The 22598-nt window shown below is 39.9% G+C and overlaps 1 long non-coding RNA gene across 2 annotated transcripts in view; it reads left to right on the forward strand.

Annotated features, from left to right (window-relative positions):
* The window catches only part of LOC138849966 (uncharacterized), a 189180-nt gene that overhangs the window by 129643 nt on the left and 36939 nt on the right, over positions 1-22598 (forward strand). For both annotated transcript variants that reach the window (XR_011389299.1, XR_011389300.1), the window contains one exon: positions 1-22598. This exon is cut by the window's left edge; it is cut by the window's right edge and continues 36939 nt beyond it. This is a non-coding gene — a long non-coding RNA (uncharacterized lncRNA).

Genomic DNA, 22598 nt, shown 5'->3' on the forward strand with positions numbered 1-22598 from the left:
ATCTATATTTAAATCAACATATATATATTTATATAGTATTCAACATATAGTGCTCTTTTAGTCATGAGAAGTTATTTTTGTTGTTGTTATCTTCCATTAAGTCAAAAACTGAAGGATCCCTTAACTGTTATTACTGTTAGCTGACTAAGGGGGTAGCCTTCATTCTTTCAAACAGGATGCTTGACCCTAGACTAGAACAAAATCAGGTGTCTTGGACTCCATAGAAGATGCTATTATAGCAAGGCTGTCAGTAGGACTTTCTAGTTTTTTTTTTTTTTTTAAGATAGAGTTACAGCCATTGAGAGGGAAAGACAGAGAGAAAGGTATTCCATCTGCTGGTTCACTCCCCAAACAGCCACAATGGCCAGAGCTGCGCAGATCCGAAGCCAGGAGCCAGGTGCTTCTTCTTGGTCTCCCATGCAGGTGCAGGAGCCCAAGGACTTGGGCCATCTTCTACTGCTTTCCTAGGCCATAGCAGAGAGCTGGACTGGGAGAGGAGCAACTGGGACTAGAACCTGGCTGCCGATATGGGACACCGGCGCCACAGGTGGAAGATTAACCTAGTGCGACATGGCGCCGACCCCTCTAGTTTTTTTTTTTTTTAATATTTATTTATTTGTTTGAAAGGCAGAGTTAGAGAGGCAGAGGCAGAGAGAGAGATCTTCCATCCACTGATTCACTCCCCAGATGACTGCAATGGCTGAAACTGAATCCAGGAGCTTCTTATAAGTCTTCCACATGAGTACAGGGGCCCAAGGCCTTAGGCCATCTTGAACTGCTTTCACAGGCCATAGCAGAGAGCTGGATCAGAAATGGAGCAGCTGTGTGTAGAACTGGTGCCCATATGGGATGCCTGCACTGCAGTGGCAGCTTTACTGGCCATGCCACAGTGCTGGCTCCAGGACTTTCTTGTTTTAAAGTGTCTATAATAGATCTCCAGATCTTACTCCTACACCTCTTCTATGAACATTTTTTTTAATCTCAGTTGATGACATTTGCATATTTCCATTTGCTCAGATCCCAAATTATGGAGTCTGTTGGACTGTTATCTTTATTCTGGATTTTATACTCAATCCATCAGGAAACTTCATTGGTTTACGTGAAAAATATAACCACTTTCCCTTGCTTCTCTCATTGCTACCCTAGTCCAGACTATGCTTACCTGGTTTATTGTAATAACCCCAGATATATCTCCTTGTTGCCATTCTTGGCTACTCCCCTTTAAAATTATTTAAAGTCATTATTATTTTCATTTTAATTTAAAGAGAGAGGCAGTGAGAGAGTGAGAGTGAGAGAGAGAAAGAGATTAATCTCTGATGCACTGGTTTACTTCCTAACTGCCTGTAATACCCAGCAATGGGCAGGACAAAGTCAGAAGCCCAGACTCTATCTGGATCTTTCATATCAGTGGCAGGAACCCAAATACTTAAGCCACCACCTGTTGCCTCCAAGGTTGTGCACTAGCAGGAAGCTGGAATCAGAAGCAGAGTCAGTCTCAAACCCATGCACTCTGATATGGGACATGGTTATCCAAGTGGTGTCTCAGTGTCTGCACCAAATGCCCCCACAATGTTTTTTTGCCCCTCTACAATTAATTTTCAATGTAAGAGACGGAGTGATTCTTTTTTTAAATTTTTTAAACTTTTATTTAATGAATATAAATTTCCAAAGTACAGCTTCTGGATTACAATGGCTTCCCCCCCATAACGTCCCTCCCACCCGCAACCCTCCCCTTTCCCACTCCCTCTCCCCTTCCATTCACATGAGGATTCATTTTCGATTCTCTTTATATACAGAAGATCAGTTTAACATACATTAAGTAAAGATTTCAACAGTTTTCTCCCACACAGAAACATAAAGTGAAAAATAATAGATGATTTTTTAAATGATGATGAAATCAGATCAGACCTATTGTCATGTTTAATCCCAGTGAGAGTTAAGTTGGGAATTGATAATTTCTTCTTTTTTTTTTTTTACAGAAGATCAGTTTAGTATACATTAAGTAAAGATTTCAACCGTTTGCACCCCCATAGAAACACAAAGTGAAATATACTGTTTGAGTACTCGTTATAGCATTAAGTCTCAATGTACAGCACATTAAGGACAGAGATCCTACATGAGGAGTAAGTGCACAGTGACTCCTGTTGTTGACTTTACAAATTGACACTCCTGTTTATGGTATCAGTAATCTCCCTATGCACCAGTCATGAGTTTCCAAGGCTATGGAAGCCCCTTGAGTTCTCCGACTCTTATCTTGTTTAGACAAGGTCATAGTCAAAGTGGAGGTTATCATCTCCCTTCAGAGAAAGGTACCTCCTTCTTTGAAGACCTGTTCTTTCCACTGGGATCTCACTCACAGAGATCTTTCATTTAGGTTTTGTTTTTGTTTTTGTTTTGCCAGAGTGTCTTGGCTTTCCATGCCTGAAATACTCTCATGGGCTTTTCAGCCAGATCGGAATGCCTCTAGGGCTGATTCTGAGGCCAGAGTGCTGTTTAGGACATCCGCCATTCTATGAGTCTGCTGAGTATCTCACTTCCCATGTTGGATCACTGTCCCCTTTATTTATTCTATCAGTTAGTATTAGCAGGTACTAGACTTGTTTATGTGCTCCCTTTGATTCTTAGACCTATCATTATGATCAATTGTGAACTGAAATTGATCACTTGGACTAGTGAGATGGCATTGGTACATGCCACCTTGATGGGATTAAATTGGAGTCCCCTGGTATGTTTCTAACTCTACCATTTGGGGCAAGTCAGCTTGAGCATGTCCCAAATTGTACATCTCTTGCCTCTCTTATTCCCACTCTTATGTTTAACAGGGATCACATTTCAGTTAAATTTAAACACTTAAGAATAACTGTGTATTAATTACAGAATTAAACCAGTCATATTAAGTAGAACAGACAAAAAAAACTACTAAGAGGGATAATGTATTAAGTTGTTCATTAACAATCAGGGCTATGCTGATCAAGTCACTGTTTCTCATAGTGTCCATTTCACTTCAACAGGTTTCCTTTTTGGTGTTCAGTCAGTTGTCACCGATCAGGGAGAACATATGATATTTGTCCCTTTGGGACTGGCTTACTTCACTCAGCATGATGTGTTCCACATTCCTCCATTTTGCTGCAAATGACTGGATTTCATTGTTTCTTACTGCGGTATAGTATTTTAAAGAGTACATATCGCATAATTTCTTTATCCAGTCTACCGTTGATGGGCATTTAGGTTGGTTCCAGGTCTTGGCTATTGTGAATTGTGCTGCAATAAACATTAGGGTGCAGGCCGCTTTTTTGTTTGCCAATTTAAATTCCTTTGGGTAAATTCCAAGGAGTGGGATGGCTGGGTCGAATGGTAGGGTTATACTCAGGTTTCTGAGGAATCTCCAGATTGACTTCCATAGTGGCTTAACCAGTTTGCTTTCTCACCAACAGTGGGTTAGTGTCCCTTTTTCCCCACATCCTCGCCAGCATCTGTTGTTGGTAGATTTCTGTATGTGAGCCATTCTAACCGGGGTGAGGTGAAACCTCATTGTGGTTTTGATTTGCATTTCCCTAATGGCTAGTGACCTTGAACATTTTTCATGTGCCTGTTGGCCATTTGGATTTCCTCTTTTGAAAAATGTCTATTGAGGTCCTTGGCCCATCTCTTAAGTGGGTTGTTGGTTTTGATGTTGTGGAGTTTCTTGATCTCTTTGTGGATTCTGGTTATTAACCCTTTATCTGTTGCATAGTTTGCAAATATTTTTTTCCCATTCTGTCGGTTGCCTCTTCACTCTGCTGACTGTTTCTTTTGCAGTACAGAAACTTCTCAATTTGATGCAATCCCAATAGTTGATTTTGGCTTTGACTGCCTGTGCCTCCCGGGTCTTTTCCAGAAATTCTTTGCCTGTGCCAATATCTTGAAGGGTTCTCCAATGTTCTCTAGTAACTTGATGGTGTCAGGTCGTAGATTTAGGTCTTTAATCCATGTTGAGTGGATTTTTGTGTAAGGTGTAAGGTAGGGGTCTTGCTTCACGCTTCTGCATGTGGAAATCCAGTTTTCCCAGCACCATTTATTGAATAGACTGTCCTTGCTCCAGGAATTGGTTTTAGATCCTCGGTCAAATATAAGTTGGCTGTAGATGTTTGGGTTGATTTCTATGTTTCAATTCTGTTCCATTGGTCTATCCATCTGTTTCTGTACCAGTACCATGCTGTTTTGATTACAACTGCCCTGTAGTATGTCCTGAAATCTGGTATTGTGATGCCTCCGGCTTTGTTTTTGTTATACAAAATTGCTTTAGCTATTCGAGGTCTCTTGTGCCTCCGTATAAATTTCAGCACCAATTTTTCCAGATCTGAGAAGAAGGTCTTCGGTATCTTGATTGGTATTGCATTGAATGTATAAATTGCTTTTGGGAGAATGGATATTTTGATGATATTGATTCTTCCAATCCATGAGCATGGAAGATTTTTCCATTTTTTGGTATCCTCTTCTATTTCTTTCTTTAAGGTTTTGTAATTCTCATCGTAGAGATCTTTAACTTCCTTGGTTAAGTTTATTCCAAGGTATTTGATTGTTTTTGTAGCTATTGTGAATGGGATTGATCTTAGAAGTTCTTCCTCAGCCATGGCATTGCCTGTGTATACAAAGGCTGTTGATTTTTGTGCATTGATTTTATACCCTGCTACTTTGCCAAACTCTTCTATGAGTTCCAATTGTCTCTTAGTCGAGTTCTTTGGGTCCCCTAAAAAAGAATCATATCATCTGCAAAGAGGGATAGTTTGAGTTCTTCCTTCCCAATTCATATCCCTTTAATTTCTTTTTCTTGCCTAATAGCTCTGGCTAGAACTTCCAGAACTGTATTGAATAGCAGTGGTGAGAGTGGGCATCCCTGTCTGGTACCAGATCTCAGTGGAAATGCTTCCAGCTTTTCCCCATTCAATAGGATGTTGGCTGTGGGTTTTTCATAGATTGCTTTGATTGTATTGAGGAATGTTCCTTCCAAACCCAGTTTGCTTAGAGTTTTCATCATGAACGGGTGTTGTATTTTATCAAATGCTTTCTCGGCATCTATTGAGATAATCATATGGTTTTTCTTCCGCAGTCTGTTAATGTGGTGTATCACATTGATTGTCTTGCGCACATTAAACCATCCCTGCATATCAGGGATAAATCCCACTTGGTCTGGGTGGATGATCTTTCTGATGTGTTGTTGCATTCTATTGGCGAGAATTTTATTGAGGATTTTTGCATCTATGTTCATCAGGGATATTGGTCTGTAATTCTCTTTCAGTGCTGCATCTTTTTCCGGCTTAGGAATTAAGGTGATGCTGGCTTCATAGAAAGAATTTGGGAGGACTCCCTCTTTTTTGATTGTTTTGAATAGTTTGAGAAGAATTGGAGTCAGTTCTTCTTTAAATGTCTGGTAGAATTCAGCAGTGAATCCATCTGGTCCTGGGCTTTTCTTTGTTGGGAGGGCCTTTATTACTGTTTCAATTTCTGTCTCAGTTATGCATCTGTTTAGGTGTTGTATGTCTTCCTAGTCCAATTTAGGTAGGTTGCATGTGTCCAGGAATCTATCCATTTCTGATAGGTTTCCCTGTTTGCTGGCATACAAGTCCTTGTAGTAATTTCTGATGATTCTTTTTATTTCTGTGGTGTCTGTTGTCATGTTTCCTTTTTCATCTCTGATTTTATTGATTTGGGTCTTTTCTCTTCTTTTTTTAGTTAGTTGGGCCAATTGGGTGTCAATTTTGTTTATTTTTTCAAAAAACCAGCTCCTCATTTGGCTGATTTTTTGTAATGCTTTTTTGGATTCAATCCTGTTGATTTCTTCTCTGATTTTAATTATTTCTCTTCTCCTACTAGATTTGGGTCTGGTTTGCTGTAGGTTTTCTAGATCCTTGAGATGTGTTGGAAGCTCATCTATTTGGTGCCTTTCCAATTTCTTGATGTAGGCACCTATTGATATAAACTTTCCTCTTAACACTGCTTTTGCTGCATCCCATAAGTTTTGGTATGTTGTGCTGTTATCCTCATTTACTTCCAGAAAATTTTTTATTTCTCTTTTAATTTCTTCTATGACCCACTGTTCATAAAGGAGCATGTTGTTCAATCTCCATGTGTTTGTGTATGCTCTAGGGATTCCTGAGTTGCTAATTTCCAACTTCATTCCTTTATGGTCTGAGAAGCTGCATGGTATGATTCTAATTCTTTTGAATTTGCTGAGACTTGCTTTATGGCCTAGTATGTGGTCAATCCTAGAGAAGGTTCCATGTACTGCTGAGGAGAATGTAAAATCTTTAGCTCTAGGAATGAAAGTTCTGTATATATCTGTTAGATCCATTTGGGCTTTAGTGTCGTTTAAATCTACTGTATCCTTGTTGATCTTCTGTCCTGTTGATCTGTCTATTTCTGAGAGTGGAGTATTGAAGTCCCCCAGTACTATTTTATTGGGGTCTAAGTCTCCCTTTAATTCCCTTAACAAATCTTTTAGATAAACCGGTGCCCTGTAGTTAGGTGCATATACATTGATAATTGTTATATCTTCTTGTTGTATTGATCCCTTAATCATTATATAGTGTCCCTCTTTGTCTCTCTTAACAGTTTTTGTGGTAAAGTTTATGTTGTCCGATACTAAGATGGCTACGCCCGCTCTTTTTTCATTTCTGTTGGCATGGTATATCTTTTTCCAGCCTTTCACTTTCAGTCTGTATGGATCTTTGTTGGAAAGATGTGTTTCTTGTAAGCAGCAAATAGATGGGTTTTGTTCCTTAACCCAATCAGCCAATCTGTGTCTTTTAACTGGATAGTTCAGGCCATTAACGTTCAATGTGACTAATGATAAGTGGTAACTTTGCCCTGCCATTTGCCAAAGATAAGTTCTAATATATGCTTTGAATTCCCTGTGATCTTTTTCTGTGAGGTTTCCTTCCTTTACCTTCTTTCATATTGATGACCGTGTTTCTGTGTCTCTGTGTGTAACACATCTTTAAGCATTTTTTGCAGGGCTGGACGAGTGACGACAAATTCTTTCAATTTCTGTTTGCTATGAAAAGTCTTTATTTCACCTTCATTCCCAAATGAGAGCTTTGCAGGATATAATATTCTGGGCTGGCAGTTTTACTCTCTTAGTACCTGGGCTATATCTCGCCATTCCCTCCTAGCTTGTAGGGTTTCTGATGAGAAGTCAGCTGTGAGTCTGATTGGAGATCCTCTGAGAGTAATCTGACGTTTCTCTCTTGTACATTTTAGGATCTTTTCTTTATGTTTCACTGTGGAGAGTTTAATTACAACGTGTCGTGGTGAGGATCTCTTTTGGTCGTGTTTATTAGGGGTTCTGTGAGCTTCCTGTACTAGGATTTCTCTGTCCTTCTCCAAACCTGGGAAATTTTCTGCTAATATCTCACTAAAAAGGCCTTCTAATCCTTTCTCCCTCTCCATGCCTTCAGGAACTCCTAGAACCCGGATGTTGGGTTTTTTAATAGTATCCTGCAGATTCCTGACAATATGTTTTAGATTTCCAATTTCCTCTTCTTTTCTTTGGTCTGACTGTATCCTTTCCTGTTCTCTGTCTTCTAAGTCTGATATTCTCTCTTCTGCTTCACCCATTCTGTTTGTAAGGCTCTCTATTGTGTTTTTCATTTGATCTATTGAATTCTTCACTTCATTATGATTTCTCGTCACTATCCCAGTTTCCTGTTGTACTAGTTGTTTCGTTTCATTTTGATTCCTCCTTAATATTTCATTTTCACGAGAGAGATTTTCTATCTTGTCCATTAAGGATTTCTGTAGTTCAAGAATTTGTTTTTGAGAACTTCTTAATGTTCTTATCAATTTTTTGAGATCTGCTTCTTGCATTTCTTCTAACTCATCATCTTCATAATCTTGAATTGGGGTGTCTTTTTCATTTGTGGGCGTCATGGTGACTTCCTTGTTTTTATTACCTCGGTTTTTGCATTTGTTATTTGGCATATTGGAGATATTTGGTTTCTTCACTGTGGTGCTTTTTCTTGTTATACTATGACTCTAGATTAAGTGGACTGTCTGTTTTTGATGGAGCCTTAGAGGCTTGAGATGGGTGTGGCCTGAGAGCTCTGTTTGGTGTGCCAAAGGTGACACTCCCAGGTTAGGTGTGGTAGATCTCTCTCTCTCTCTCTCTTTCTTTTTTTTGATTCAAAAGGGAAGTAATTCCGCACAGCTCAACGAAGTTGGAGGTAGTTAGCAGGCAAATGATACACCCACAGGAGCCAGAGATCGGAAGCTCTTTCCCAAGGACCACACAGGGAATCTGTTCTGCCCTCAGAGTGGGCTCAAATTCTCCTTCAGTCTCCCACTGGGTTTCCAAAGTTACGGAATTGTAGTGTCTCTGGAGAGTACTCACGTGAATTCCGTGAGTTCTCTCCCCACCGTCTCTTTTTTCACAGTCTCAGTTCAGTAGCACCACAAATTTACTAGGTCCTAATCTCCTGTTAATTCGCCCCGCCCAGAGTCAGGTTTTTCTGCTAGGCTCAGGGCCGGTGCAGACCTGAGGTCGCTCTGCTTATGACGTATGTCCAAGATGGCGCCTGCTCTTTGTCTTGCTCGCCCTTGAGAGGTGAGCAGAGAGAGAGAAACCTGTGCCCGTACCAGTCACCTTTTTTTTTCTCTCTCTCTCTCTTCCAGTTAGTCTGGTGAACTTTCCCCCCCGGGGGTCATTCCCTCTAGTCTCCTCTCTCCGCTTGCCTGCCGGTGTCTCAGGCTATTGAGGTTCGGCTCACCTCGCATTCCAGTGCTGGTGTGCTGAGTCTGCCGCTGGTGTCCCGAACTGTGGGCTCCCACGCTCTCCATGCAGGTCCACTGTGAATCACGCATTCCGGAAGCGTTTCTTCTGCTGTTTCCTCCCCTACTCTTCCTTGAACCTGCAGTATCTCCACTTTTATTAAACTGTCTCTCCCCGGACTATCAGTGTGCTCCCTTCCTATTCCGCCATCTTCCAGAGTGATTCTTTAACATGGGAGTTAGATTATGTCACCTTTGATTTATTGTTTATTTGTGTGGAGTATGAAAAGGGCATGGATCCTTATCAGTTGTGTTCATTTATATTTTACAAGCTCTTAGGACAGTGCCTTGGCCCACGATGGAGCAAATTAATACCTGTTCCTACAAGGAAGCACTGATAGAGAAAATAACTGAATCACTCAATATCTCATGAGCAGTAGCAGAGTTTTATTCAGGTCCTTGAACTCAATTCTGGCCCTCTTTTCACTATCCCTGTGCTGCCTCCTAGGTATGTTGCCCGAATCCTCAAGGTGAAAGAAGTCTGGGTTCATTTCATGGTTCTGCCCCAAAGCAGGCAGAATGTGAAGACAATAACTTCTCACTTTCAGATGGCATTCAATCTAATGCTTAAAGTCCATTGTAGAGCCAGATAAGTCCAATGATGCTACCCAAATGTTTCCAAGGTCTTCAATATCAGCAAATATGACTAAAAAAGTCATTCGAGTGTTTAGTCAGAAAAGGGAGGCTGTCAACTGTACTAATCTGCTTCTTAGATTCTGAGGTATAGCCAGATCTAGTAACCTTGTTAAGTGAGACAGTTCTTCCCAGGGCTGGTTGCTAACTGGTGACCTTTGGCTCAATTGATGCCCACAGTGGTTATATATGAAAATGTACTGGGTAAAACTGAATGTGACTGGCGCCGCGGCTCACTAGGCTAATCCTCCGCCTTGCGGTGCCGGCACACCGGGTTCTAGTCCTGGTCAGGGCGCCGGATTCTGTCCCGGTTGCCCTTCTTCCAGGCCAGCTCTCTGCTGTGGCCAGGGAAGGCAGTGGAGGATGGCCCAAGCGCTTGGGCCCTGCACCCCATGGGAGACCAGGAGAAGCACCTGGCTCCTGCCATTGGATCAGCGCAGTGCGCTGGGCTGCGGTGGCCATTGGAGGGTGAACCAACGGCAAAGGAAGACCTTTCTCTCTGTCTCTCTCTCTAACTGTCCACTCTGCCTGTCAAAAAAAAAAAAACTGAATGTGATATCTGTTTATTTACTTATTTATTTATTTACTTTCTGTCTTTGTTTTGTGAAATCAAACCCACATCTAAATTAGTGGTGTGATGCTTTAAGAGGTTATAACAAATCTTTGTATAGTTTTTCAACCTCTTTAAGTTAGAACTCACTGTGCATATATATTTAGGCAAATATGTGTGCTTATTCTTTTACCTCAAATACAATGAGTTTTTGTTTCAAAATATACTTTTTCAGTCCCTTTACTCAAGCCAAGTCAATTTCTTTCTTACTCTTCTGTTTCTTGATTGTCCCTTCTTTCCCCTTTTTTTCCTTGCATACCTTCCTCCCTCTCTGCCTTTCCTCCTTTTACTTCCTTCTCCTCCTTTCTGTCTTTCTCTTTTGCTCATACTGTTTTCCTCATAAAAGGCCCTCTTCTTTCTTTTCTGGCAATACAAATACATCACTAGCTAAAGATGCAGATCATCTAATGAGAAGCCTTTTCTGGCTGTCATACTCAAATCGTAGAATTATTTTTTTTAATTCTAGAAGTTTCCAATGATTCTCCTTGCTACTATAAATATTTTATTGCTTATAGTCTCATTCTTTTCTCATTCGTCATCATTTTATAATCACATGCTTTTTTGCACTCATTGGATTATCAAATTCTTGAGTGCAGTGACTTTGACTTCTATAACCCTTAGATTTTCCTTTTTACATATTAGTGCAGGCAGAGTGGACAGTGAGAGAGAGAGACAGAGAGAAAGGTCTTCCTTTTGCCGTTGGTTCACCCTCCAATGGCCGCTGCGGCTGGCGCACTGCGGCTGGCGCACCATGCTGATCCGATGGCAGGAGCCAGGTACTTCTCCTGGTCTCCCATGGGGTGCAGGGCCCAAGCACTTGGGCCATCCTCCACTGCACTCCCTGGCCACAGCAGAGAGCTGGCCTGGAAGAAGGGCAACCGGGACAGAATCCGGCGCCCTGACCGGGACTAGAACCCGGTGTGCCGGCGCCGCAAGGCGGAGGATTAGCCTATTTATTCTTAACAAACACAGTGCTTAAAGCAACCATTCTATTTTATCTTCATTTTGGAGGGTATGTACTCAACTCTAACTTGACTGAGTGGTTTTTTCCTTGTGACTGTTTTGATCAATAGAAAAATAGGGCTGAAGTGTGATCATATGTAGGAAGAATGATTACCCCAAGATAATCGCACTGTAAGAAGCCCACATGGAAAGGCTCTGGATGATGAGATGCCATCTGGACAGAGATATTCAGTTAAACTGAATAAAATTCTAGTTTCTAAAATTTAAGATTACCATCCTCAAATGAGCATTAGGCTAGTCATGAAGATGCTCACATCCCTCTTCAAAGTACCTGGCTCCGGCTCTTGGCTCTAGGTCCCTACTGATGTGGACCGTGAGACACCAGGTGACGACACAGGTAATTCGGCTCCTGCCACCCACTTGGTACATCATCCAGATTGTCTTCCAGGCCCTCAGCTTGGGCCCAAGTTCATCCCAGGCCATTCCAAGTATTTGTGTGTGGGGTATCTTCTCTCTTTCACTCTCCCCTTCCTTCTCTCTCAAATGCATAAAAGGCTTATGGTCCTGTGTGTGTGCATGCATTTGTATTTATGTGTATTAAGATTTGAGTAAGGTTTCTGATGAGAACTAGACAGTCCATCTTAAAGTTTTTTTCTTTTTTCGACACATCTTAAAGTTTTAAGGTGGAACATTGTTATTATCTTATTCAGTACTAACCTTTGTTCATCTTATTTCCTTCCTGGACTACAGCAAAAGTATCTGGCATGTTTCATGTACTTGGTAGCTATTGAATACTCAACCATTTGGAGTAGAGTTTCTCAGAAAATGGAACTACTCCTGCTGTTAAACTAATACTGGTTTGATCAAACTGGGAATTTTCAGTCAATACAGACTGCTTCAACGTCCCAGAAACTTGAGGAAAAATGTTGGTCCTTAGCGTTGTTTGGCTCATTGCATTTTGGGTGAATCTTGTACATGGGAGTAAACCGTCCCTCTTATTGATTCTTACCTGAAGTCTGAGGAAATGCAGATGAAAAATCTTTTGCTAAGTCCTTGGAATCAAATATCCTTCACTGAAACATTACTGGATATGGAATGAATCAGAAACATGTGGATTAAATTTCCCTGAAAATTTCTTTGGTAATAAAAATTAAAGGAAAAGTGTTTGGCTAGAGCATTGTGGGTGATGCCAAACCCAAATTGCTTGAAAAATGTGTGTGCTGGTTAGATAAACAAACAAATAAAAATATAAACACATTTTATTTCCCTCTTGCCTGGTAAAACCTCACACTTGTTGTAAAAATATCAGGTCAGTTTGAAGCCAGGTTTTATTAAAGATTTTGAGAAGTTCATGATTTTTCTATTTGTCTCATCATTAGAGACAAGTAGCTACATAGATAAACCCTTCTGAGAATGTAAGTAAACAATGCTGATGCTTCCCAATAGAATCCGATGGATTGAATGAGGTAAGATGTATTTGTAAAATGTATTTGATTTCTGAATATTAACTGAAATTTTCATCTATGGTAGATTTCTTCAAAAAAGAAGCAGCTGTTCAATTTAAACTATTCCTGAAATATTCAAAAACTTGGACTTGATATGCATATATGAAAAGAAGGATGGAATGCTTTCATTGTTCAAAGAATAAACTTGAAAGTAATTAGTACCCCAAGTTAGAGTTACTTAGTGGAAGGGAAGTATGTGAAGTTTAAAATAAACATTGTGATGGCTGCTATCATTCTTTTCATGCTTTACGTAAAAAAAACTTAAAAGCTGGCTAGTAAAGAGAACCGTGAGTATATGGTCCTTTAGACAAACATTGACTATATATGCTCTTGTATAGAGCTCTGAACCTCGGAAAAAGATATCCAGAAAATAAGTGTGCTATAAAATATTCCTAAAATTGGCTCTCTCACTTTAGTGTGTGTAAATATCACTTGGAAATGTTATTTGGTTGGTTTTTTTTTCCCAAAGAAATCTTTTATTTAAGGAATACAGACTTCATAAATTTCATAAGTACAACTTTAGGAATACAGTGATTATTTCTACAATACCCACCCTCCCACCCACTCTCCCACCCCTCCTTATTTGTTTTTAAATTTTTATTTATTTTCACCTACTTGGAGGCAGGGAAACAGAGGAAGGGAGGAAGAGAGAGGGAGAGGGAGATGGAGTGGGAGAGGGAGAGTGAAAGGATTATGTTATCTTCTTTCAGGTGATTCCCTCCCCAGTTGTCTACAGTAGTCAGGACTGGATCAGGCTGAAGTCAGGATCCTGGAACTCCACCCTGGTCTCCCATGTGTGTGGCAGGGACCCAAGTACTTCAGTCATCATTCACGGTCTCCTAGGATGCATTAGCAGGAAACTGGATTAGAAGTGGAGGAGCTCGGACTTGAGCTGGCATTCCCATATGGGATATGGATGTCCCAAGTGCAGCTTATCTGGCTGAGCCAAAATGCCAGTCCTTGGAAATGTTATTTAAAATACAGATTAACACTGTCTCCTTCCCTACCAGAGACTATGATTTGAATCAGGGCCCAGGAATCTGCATTTCCATATAAATTCAAGTTGATTCTGATGAACACTATCCAGGTAGCAAAACTGTAGAATTAGAAAACTGAAAAACATAAAGAGATTAATATTGAGAAGAATCAAGACATTTCATTCTTAAGACATGGTGAGACATAGATTCAACTTATTGGACACCAGTTTCTATAGGTGCTATTTTCAGATTATAATGAGAAGTTTCCAGAAATGTATCTGCTCATTCAAGAAATATTTGTTTAATGCCAAATAAATTCTGCAAATATGAGAACGTAAGTCCATGCCCTCATGCATTTTACTTTGTAATTGAGAGGCAAATTCAATAGGAAGCAATACATGAAGAGCTCATCAGTCAAGTAGTGAGAAGTGTTGAGGAGATAGACAAAGTGGGGAAAGGGATAACATTTTAGAAAGAATGGAAAGAAAAGACCTTTGAATGAAACAGTGTCAAGGAGAACCTACAGGGGCAAAGCATCCAGGATGAGGGAACAATTGGAAAGGATTCAAGGTGGTAGCACCACTGACCTTGTAGCTAAAATGCAGTGGACTAGGAGGAGAAGAGCAGGGAATCAGGTAAAGAGAGCTAAACAGGAGTTGGTTGGGGGTTCAATAGATTTTAGTTTCCCCTCTGAGTGAGTGGCATGGGAGGCCATTAGAGGGCTTTGAGCAAATATGAATCTCAAACAGAATGTTTCTACCATAAATGAAGTAGATTTAAAATATTGATTCAGTTACTCTATAGCAATTACACTTAGCCATGTGCAGTGTATATTGGATGGATAGTGTTTACAGAGTAGAAGGAACTGCATAAAATGTGAAAATTTTGACCCTATCCTCAAAATGTATTAAAATATATAGGGATTATATAGATAAACTAGTCCTTGAACAATTATTATCCAAAATAGTCAATCTTTGCCTCAAAATTTTAGGATTTTATAAACATATAAATATTCATTATTTTCACTATGTATGAAGGAAGTGAGAATTTGGCCATGTTGGTAGAAAGATATTTGAAACCCATGAATTAAAGTAGAATGTATACATCTATGGTTAATGAAATCTTCCATTTTTATTTTCTTAAGATTTACAGTTTTAAATAAATTTCATTAATACTTGCTAAGTGACATTAAGAATAATAAGTCAGAATCAATAACTTTCCTAAACTAGGGTACCCAAGAAGATGTAACAAGTCATATGAAATATTTGTGAATAACAACTGTTTCCAAAATATTCATTATTTAGTCACTAGTAAATTATAGCTGATATTTCATATGATAGAGTATACATATAGAAGTATTTGTTTTTTGGTTTTCTGAGATGTAGATGGACTCAGAGGAAACATGATGGTGCTTTAAGTTAATAGGTGGTGCTAATGTTGGAGTGAAAGTCAATATAAAAATAACTGGTGACAGAGCTTGGCTAAATAAGGACTTTTTGTGTGTTTTGATAGAAAAGATATAGTCATTTATTTAAAATCAGAGTTACAGAGACTGAAGGAAAGAGAGAGAGAGGGAGAGGGAGAAGGTGAGGGAGAGAGAGAGGGAGATAGAGAGAGATTGAGATTCTTTCTGCTGGTTCACTTCCGGAATAGCTGACATGGCCAGGGCTGGACCAGACCAAAGCTAGCAACCCTGAACTCCATCTGGGTCTCCTACTGTGTGTGTGTGGCTGAGGGGAGGGTGGGGGTGGGGATGGGACAAGCACTTGGGCCATCTTCTGCTGCCAGCATTACAGGCAGTGTCTTAATGTGCTGTGCTACAACTCTAGCCCCATAACAAGGACTCTTATATGTTGTCTTCCCTGGCGGCATCTTGATCTCGTCTTCTTTGTAGCTAATTAATAATGGCAGGTAATTAGTATGACTGAATTTCTTTGTCAATAAACTGATGTCACTTATCTCCAGAAAGATATATTCCAATATATTTTCATTACTGATACAAATCTTCTAGTCATTAACTCTTGGATTCTTTAATTCCACTTTACTTCTGTGTTAAATAGAATGATATTAAATATGCTTCCAGTATTTTATAGAGTCCTGGGTATTTCCCTCATGAAGAAATATGGAATATTGAGGACATAGATATGTTTGCCCTGATTGGACATTGTGCAATACATACATTTATAGAAGCATAGCATGGTATCCCAAAAATGTATATAATTATTTGTCAGTTAAAAATAAAATAACTAAAAAGAAATAAAAATTTAGTGAAACTGACTTAACATTATACTAACTCAAAAGTACTAAAATAGTATTTAGTGTAATTTTATGAAGGACCATAGAATAATAAGTGGTAATTATATGGGAAGCAAATATCAGACCTGAAAAGATTAGTTTGATTTTCCAGATGAGGAAATGAAGTTAATTGGCTTGTCACTTTCCTATAGCTAACCCATGTCAGAACTGGAACAAGTCCAGTTTACCTCACTTTCAGTGTCAGTTTCTGGAATGTTCTAAAATGTCCTTTAATAAGAGTTGTCTAAGAATTGGTATATGAAAGTCATTAAACTAAAGACAAGTAGTTTATCCAGTTTATCACATACATTAAATGTCAAATAGTGATATGGGGTGTTAGAATGAGAAGGAGCCTTGGATAGTGTAGTTCAACTCTCATTTTTAGATAAGGAATGTGTTTTGTGATGCTTCCTGGCCGAGCTACTTTCTTCTTCAAGCTAGTAGTACTTTGTAACTCAGTGCTCTTCTATAAATCATGACATCCTGGATTTTCTTGACATGATTATTTGAACAATTATGTCTTGTTATTTTCACTGGTGTTAAAATAAAAAATATAGGTCTCTTATTTCTTGAAATAAGGTTTTCTAGTAACAGTCTCAAAATACTGACTGTGAGCCACTTTACTGCTTTGCTCACCAGCCATTTAGAACATAAACTTCTGGATTAGAAAAATAAAGAATTCAAAGAAAAAGAAGCAGTATTTGGTTAAGTTGGCCAGGCTTTCTTTTCTTCTTTAGTATTCAAGTAGACAATTTGTACAATTTCCTTTACTTTGATCTTAGCTGCCCACGTTAGCAAGTTGCAGGCACAAATTGCTTGCCCATCCATCTATCCACAGACTTTGAAGGACATGGAAAAAAAAAATCCACCCTTTTGTGAAATTTCCAGACTGAAAGTTCTTACAGTTGTTGCTGCTGCTGACTTGGACCATGTGAGGCAGCTCCAGCCAGGGCTGCCCCCAAGCCACCCACCCTGCCAAACCTTCTGGTCTTGCCAGCATCATTTCCTGAATGATGAAGCTCCCCGTGTGTGTCCACTGGCATGCCTTGGAGATCAGGAACACCCAATCAGGAATCAATTAATGGGAGAGAATAACACAAGACAAAGTTTCTATTTTACTTGGAACTATGATAACCACAAAATGGCTCTGGGTATTTTGTGAATCAGATTTCTGTCAAACTCGTGTATTTTTTTTAATCTGGATACACTTCAGTGATTGTACTGTTCTTTGTTAAGAACTGTTTGATGTTCAAAAACCTTGAAGCCATTTAGACTACTTTCTTTCCCCCCTTTTCAAATAAAAGTTTGCATTTTGTCCACCACAAAAAGAGTGTAAATGCCAAGAGGTCTGAGCGTACTTTGAAAGTCCAAACCCACAAACTCTGATTGGCTTCTAAACTTGGCCAGACACACTCTCCAGGGCTCCAGACGTTACATCAAATGAGGCAGTATCATGTCATAATCAGGGCATGTTACCTGAATTCAAATCCCTCTACTGAGACTTTCAGCCAATTGCCTCATTTTATTCAACCTCAGTTTACTTCATCTTCTAATGGGATAATAAAAGTGCCAAGTACTTTTTAACACTGTATGTGGGCCTTTGTGATCCTGACACACAATAAGCACTTTATGAGAAGATTGAGAGAACTATCGTTTTGGTGAGGCCTATTTGTATTTTGTATTTCTTTTGCTCTTTTTTTTTTTTTTTTTTTTTTTTTTTGACAGGCAGAGTTCGACAGTGAGACAGACAGAGAAAAAGGTCTTCCTTTTCCGTTGGTTCACCCCACAAATGGTTGCTACGGCTGGCGCACTGCGCCGATCCGAAGCCAGGAGCCAGGTACTTCTTCCTGGTCCCCCATGCGGGTGCAGAGCCTAAGCATTTGGGCCATAGCAGAGAGCTGGACTGGAAGAGGAGCAACCAGGACAGAACCGGCGCCCCAACCAGGACTAGAACCTGGAGTACCGGCGCCGCAGGCAGAGGATTAGCCTAGTGAGCCGTGGCACCGGCCTCTCTTTCTATTAAGTATACTGAAATGATCATTACTAATAAAAGAGATTAAATAAGCAATTATATAATGCTATTGAGGATTAGTTTTAAAAATCATTTAAAAAGATTGTTAATGGCTATTACTTAAGCAGCAATTTCTAACATATTTTAATAGTGCCATCATTTCTTTTCCTTTGTCTTTCATAGTTTAGTCCAAATTAAAGTTTTTCCTCACTTTTATTAAACCAAAATTGATATTCTTTTCCCATTTTCTTAGTCTCTATACCCAAGTGTATACATCAAGTGCATTTGGTATTGTTTTTGTTTTCTTTTTTAAAAAAATTCATTTTTGTATTTGAAAGATAGAATTACACAGAGAAAGAGAGAGAGAGAGATCTTCTATCCACTGGTTCACTCCCCAAGTTGACACACAGATGGAGCTGGGCCAATCTGAAGTCAGGAGCCAGGAACTTCTTCCAGGTTTCCCACATGGGTGCAGGGGCCCAAGCCCTTGGGCCATCTTCTGTGTTGCTTTCCGAGGCCCATTAGCAGGGAGCTGCATTGGAATTAGAGCAGCTAGGACAGAACCAGTATGAGATGTCGGTGCAACAGGCAGCAGCTTTACCTTCTACCCCACAGTACTGGCCCTGTTTTTGTTTGGTTTTAAGAACAATTTTCTGTGGGCCAATGCTGTGGCATAGTAGTTTGGGCTGATGGTGCAGCACAGTAGGTGAAGCCTGCACCTACAGTGCCATATTCCAAATGGGTGCAGGTTCTTTTCTTGCCTGCTTCTCTTTGCTTATGGCCTGGGAAAGCAGTAGAAGATGGCCTAAATGCATGGGCCCCTGCACCCAAGTGAGAGACCTGGAAGAAGCTCCTGGCTCCTGGCTTTGGATTGGCCCAGCTCCGGCTGCCACGGCCATTTGGGGGAGTGAACCAGTGATTGCAGACCTCTCTTTCTCTGTGTCTCCCTCTCTCTCTCTGTAACTCTGCCTCTCAAATAAATAAATCTTTTTTAAAAAGAGCAAATTTTTTGGAGGAAATGTACGAATAGTTTCAAGAGATTAAAACAAATTGAAGTTGCAGAGACAAAAAAGTAAGAGGAAAGAAAGAGGAATAAATCTAGGGATATCAAGAAAGTGAGCTAGAAATCCAGCTTTGAAAATTCCTGAAACTAACATACAGGATGTGGGGAGCAACCCGGACTAGACTAAGTTACTGGAATTAAGACTTATTCTATGCATCTGCTCTCCCACAATATGGCGCTGGGAGAGGAGGAAACAGCTTCTACACAGCTGCCTCCAGTTCAACCAATAAACAGCAGGACCTGCTCCTGATTGGAGGAGAGCAGCGTACTTGGCGTGTGGGTAGCAGAGTTGGGATTGGCGGAAGAGGACTATAAAGGAGGAGAGAGACAACATGCACCAGGAACATCTATCTGAAGGAACACCTGTGCAGCCCCCGAGAGAGCCGGCCGGCGATGTGCCGCTCCCCCCGCGGAAGTGGGGAAGGTGGCAGGGGGAACCGCCCTTCCACGGAGGTGGAAGAGTCGGTAGCCAACCCGGGAAGAACCAGCAGCAAACCAGGGCAGACGAAAGAACAGCGCAGGGTCCTGTGTCGTTCCTCCACGAAGACGGGGAGCGACACAGGAGAAATCAAACTGACTTAACATGTGAGTGCTTGTAAACTAGCTGGCAAAGTTCTAGTAGAATTCACATAGGTCCCAGTGATACATGAGTGTGCAGATATGGAGTGTTTTGTGAGAAACTCCACATAGGAACTCAAAAATATAATTGACTTCAACAGGGGCACTGCATTGTGGTGAGGATCAACAGCCGATCACTGAATGCTGTATTTACTTCCTAGGAATATTAATGTCTGTGCTTCCTGGAAGACTCTGACATGATGTATGTCAAGTGAGCGAAAAAAATAGGTAAATGAAATAGGTAAATGAATGAGTGAATAAGTAAGTTTTGTAATCAAATAGTGTCAGCAATAAAGTATAATTAAATTTACATTTGCATTACAAATAGAATGCATTACAAGTAGAATGTTCTGAGACATGCACTACTCTAATAAAAGCTGTGCTGTTTGAATAGTATGAGACTAAGCACACTATTTTGACAGGTCAAGAGGTTGGAACCTCTTGAATGACAGGAAAAATAAACCAAATGAGTCACTCTGTTCCACTGTCAGCTTGTGAGATAAGGGGACAAGGAGAATAGTGAATTCACTCAATAAATCATCACTACCTACTTTCTCCATCCTAGATGATACTGGACAGCCTAGAGAGATGAAACAGGACAGGCATATAATGTCCAGTGATGTCTCAAAGGGAAGAGTTGCTAGGCTAAAAGGCCAAGGGTCACATGTCTTGTCATAGCACAGCTCTCACCTAGGGATTGGTTAGGACCCAGGTTATTATGAAACAAAACACACTTTCATGCTAGAAGGTGGCCACCTAGGAAGTCTCCCTCATAGAAAGTCACTGATCTCAAATTTCTAACTACGCAAACCAAAACCCTTGAACAAGAAGAATCAACTGAGATTCATCTCAGTTCCTTAATTTACAGCCATTTCTCTATTGGCAACAATTTAATTGGAATTATTTTAGGCTGAGTTTTCCTACAACAGATTGTGAGATGGAGATTAATATGCAAGATATGTGTTAGGAAGCACTTTGGAGATCAATATCAATAGAAGGGAGGGAAAGGAAGCAGGATTGTGGAAGAGAGAGAAGCTGGAATGTGATTTAGTTGCACTGAAGACCCCAGTATATTCTTTGGGGAACTCTGGAGCTGGGATGACACTTTAGAATTTGGGGCAGGAAGAATGGGCTTTTATATCCCTGCAATGATTGGGACTGGATGTGGCTATTTAATGGGGGCTTCTTCTCCAAGTAGATGTGGTGTTAGGCAAGGCAGATTTCTCCCACGGAGACAATCCTCCAAGAAGGCTTAATGCATAGGACCTTCTTCAGGCAGCACTGCCAGTAGCTGGGAAAATGAATTCCTTTTTCCAAAAGGGGAACCTGAGCACAACATTCCCCAAAAGTGCTCCCTATGTATATCTTGTAGTTTCCTTTTAATATCATTCAAATGAATAAAGAGCTATTAAAGTAATTTCATTCCACAAATGATATTAAATCAGGCAAAATATTATGCTTAGATGCAATCTTCATTGTATAATCACGGTTGAACCTTTAATTACTGTCATGTGCCACATTTTGTTAGATGATTTTTATGCAAAATTCTTATACATATTTAGTGGAAAAGTTGGGAGAGATTTTTTAATTAGCTTTTAGATTTGGTCTGCTATACTAGAATGAGGCATGGTGGTAGATTTATGTTTGTGGAACAATTTTTCATTCCTGTGTTTCCACAGTGAAAGATCTTTAGAGTTAAATGGCTTTTATAACAACACAAGAGGATGTACCAAGATGCACCAACTTAAAGTGTGCCAGGTTCCAAGTTTGTTATGATATAGATATTAGTATTTCTAAAGAGATAATATTGTTTTCATAATATTCTGTGTTGATCCTTCTCAGATGTCTGTTATATATATAATATACATAAATATATGTATATATACATTATATATATATATTTCAACATACTTGGAGTTGGTCAACTTCATCTAACTATAATTTTTATATAGTGGTAGAATAGAGCATTTTAGAGTAGGAAGAGGAGGTGTTCCATTGTGGACACAGTGAAACCATTCTCTGATTCATCATCATCTGAATACTGAAAGATAAGTAGGAGTTAACCCAGTAGAGGTAGTAGCTGAAGGGGACTCTTGGGAAGAGCATTTCATGCAAAAGGTAAACATGTGTAAAGTCTGAAGTAGGAAACAGAAATGAGGCTGAGGTTTGCTTATTTCTCCCCTTAGTTTGACTCTTTGGTCTCATGAGGTTTAATTAATTTGGAACATAAGTGATAACATAGCCTGTGGGTTATTTTCTGTATTTAATTTTGATGAAGTGTATGTGAATACTATTAATGAACTTTTGGTTTAAAGAAAATCTTGAAAATTTGGAATGCAATATAAAAGCAGCTGCTACTGCATATAATTTCAGTTAGGGGCTGCACTCTCCCCAATACAGTCTGAAAGGGATCTCCTATCCATTTATTACACTGTCTGAATTCCTTCAATGAAACCTCATTTGGTCAGCTTTTGAAGGTTTCTTGGTTTTATATGGAGTCATAATTTACAAAGCAGGTATACCTGAGGGACATAATAATTTAGCAGGAATTTAATTTTCATTCAGATGATGTAACATAGAGAACACAGCCATCATGAAAATGGAAAAAAAAAGTGGAACCCAAAGAGCTCTAGGATGGGGGTGGGAGGAAGGAGAGAAAGTAGGGAAACCAAGGCATCAGAGGAAGTTTTTGAAAGAGTATCAAAGGGTATAGAAGCAAAGATTTACCTTCTTGAGAATTTAGCCTCAGGACTCAATTGCAAGGAAAATTTATCAGCGTTGCACAATGCTGTTTCTCAAGTAGTTTTTTTCAACTTTCCCCTCTTCCCCACACATTGTTCTCCCAGGGTTTGTATTGGGGGGTACTAACATGGAAAGGTGGGGAAGTCCCAGAAACATGTATACTCACCATGGGTGAACTTCATAGCCACCTTCCTTACAGAGATGGCAGGCAGATCATTGTATGGGTTTTGATGTTAAGACTTATGACACAGGTAGAGGCATGAATCATCATTTTTCAATTTATTTCCATGATGAAGCCTGAAGAGAAAACTGTATCAAACAAGCCCTTGTCCTTTATCCGTCAGCCTCTGGAGTTGACGGGGTGATTCATGCAGTG

This window comes from Oryctolagus cuniculus, chromosome 6, assembly GCF_964237555.1.
Source record: "Oryctolagus cuniculus chromosome 6, mOryCun1.1, whole genome shotgun sequence".
Lineage (NCBI taxonomy): Eukaryota > Metazoa > Chordata > Mammalia > Lagomorpha > Leporidae > Oryctolagus > Oryctolagus cuniculus.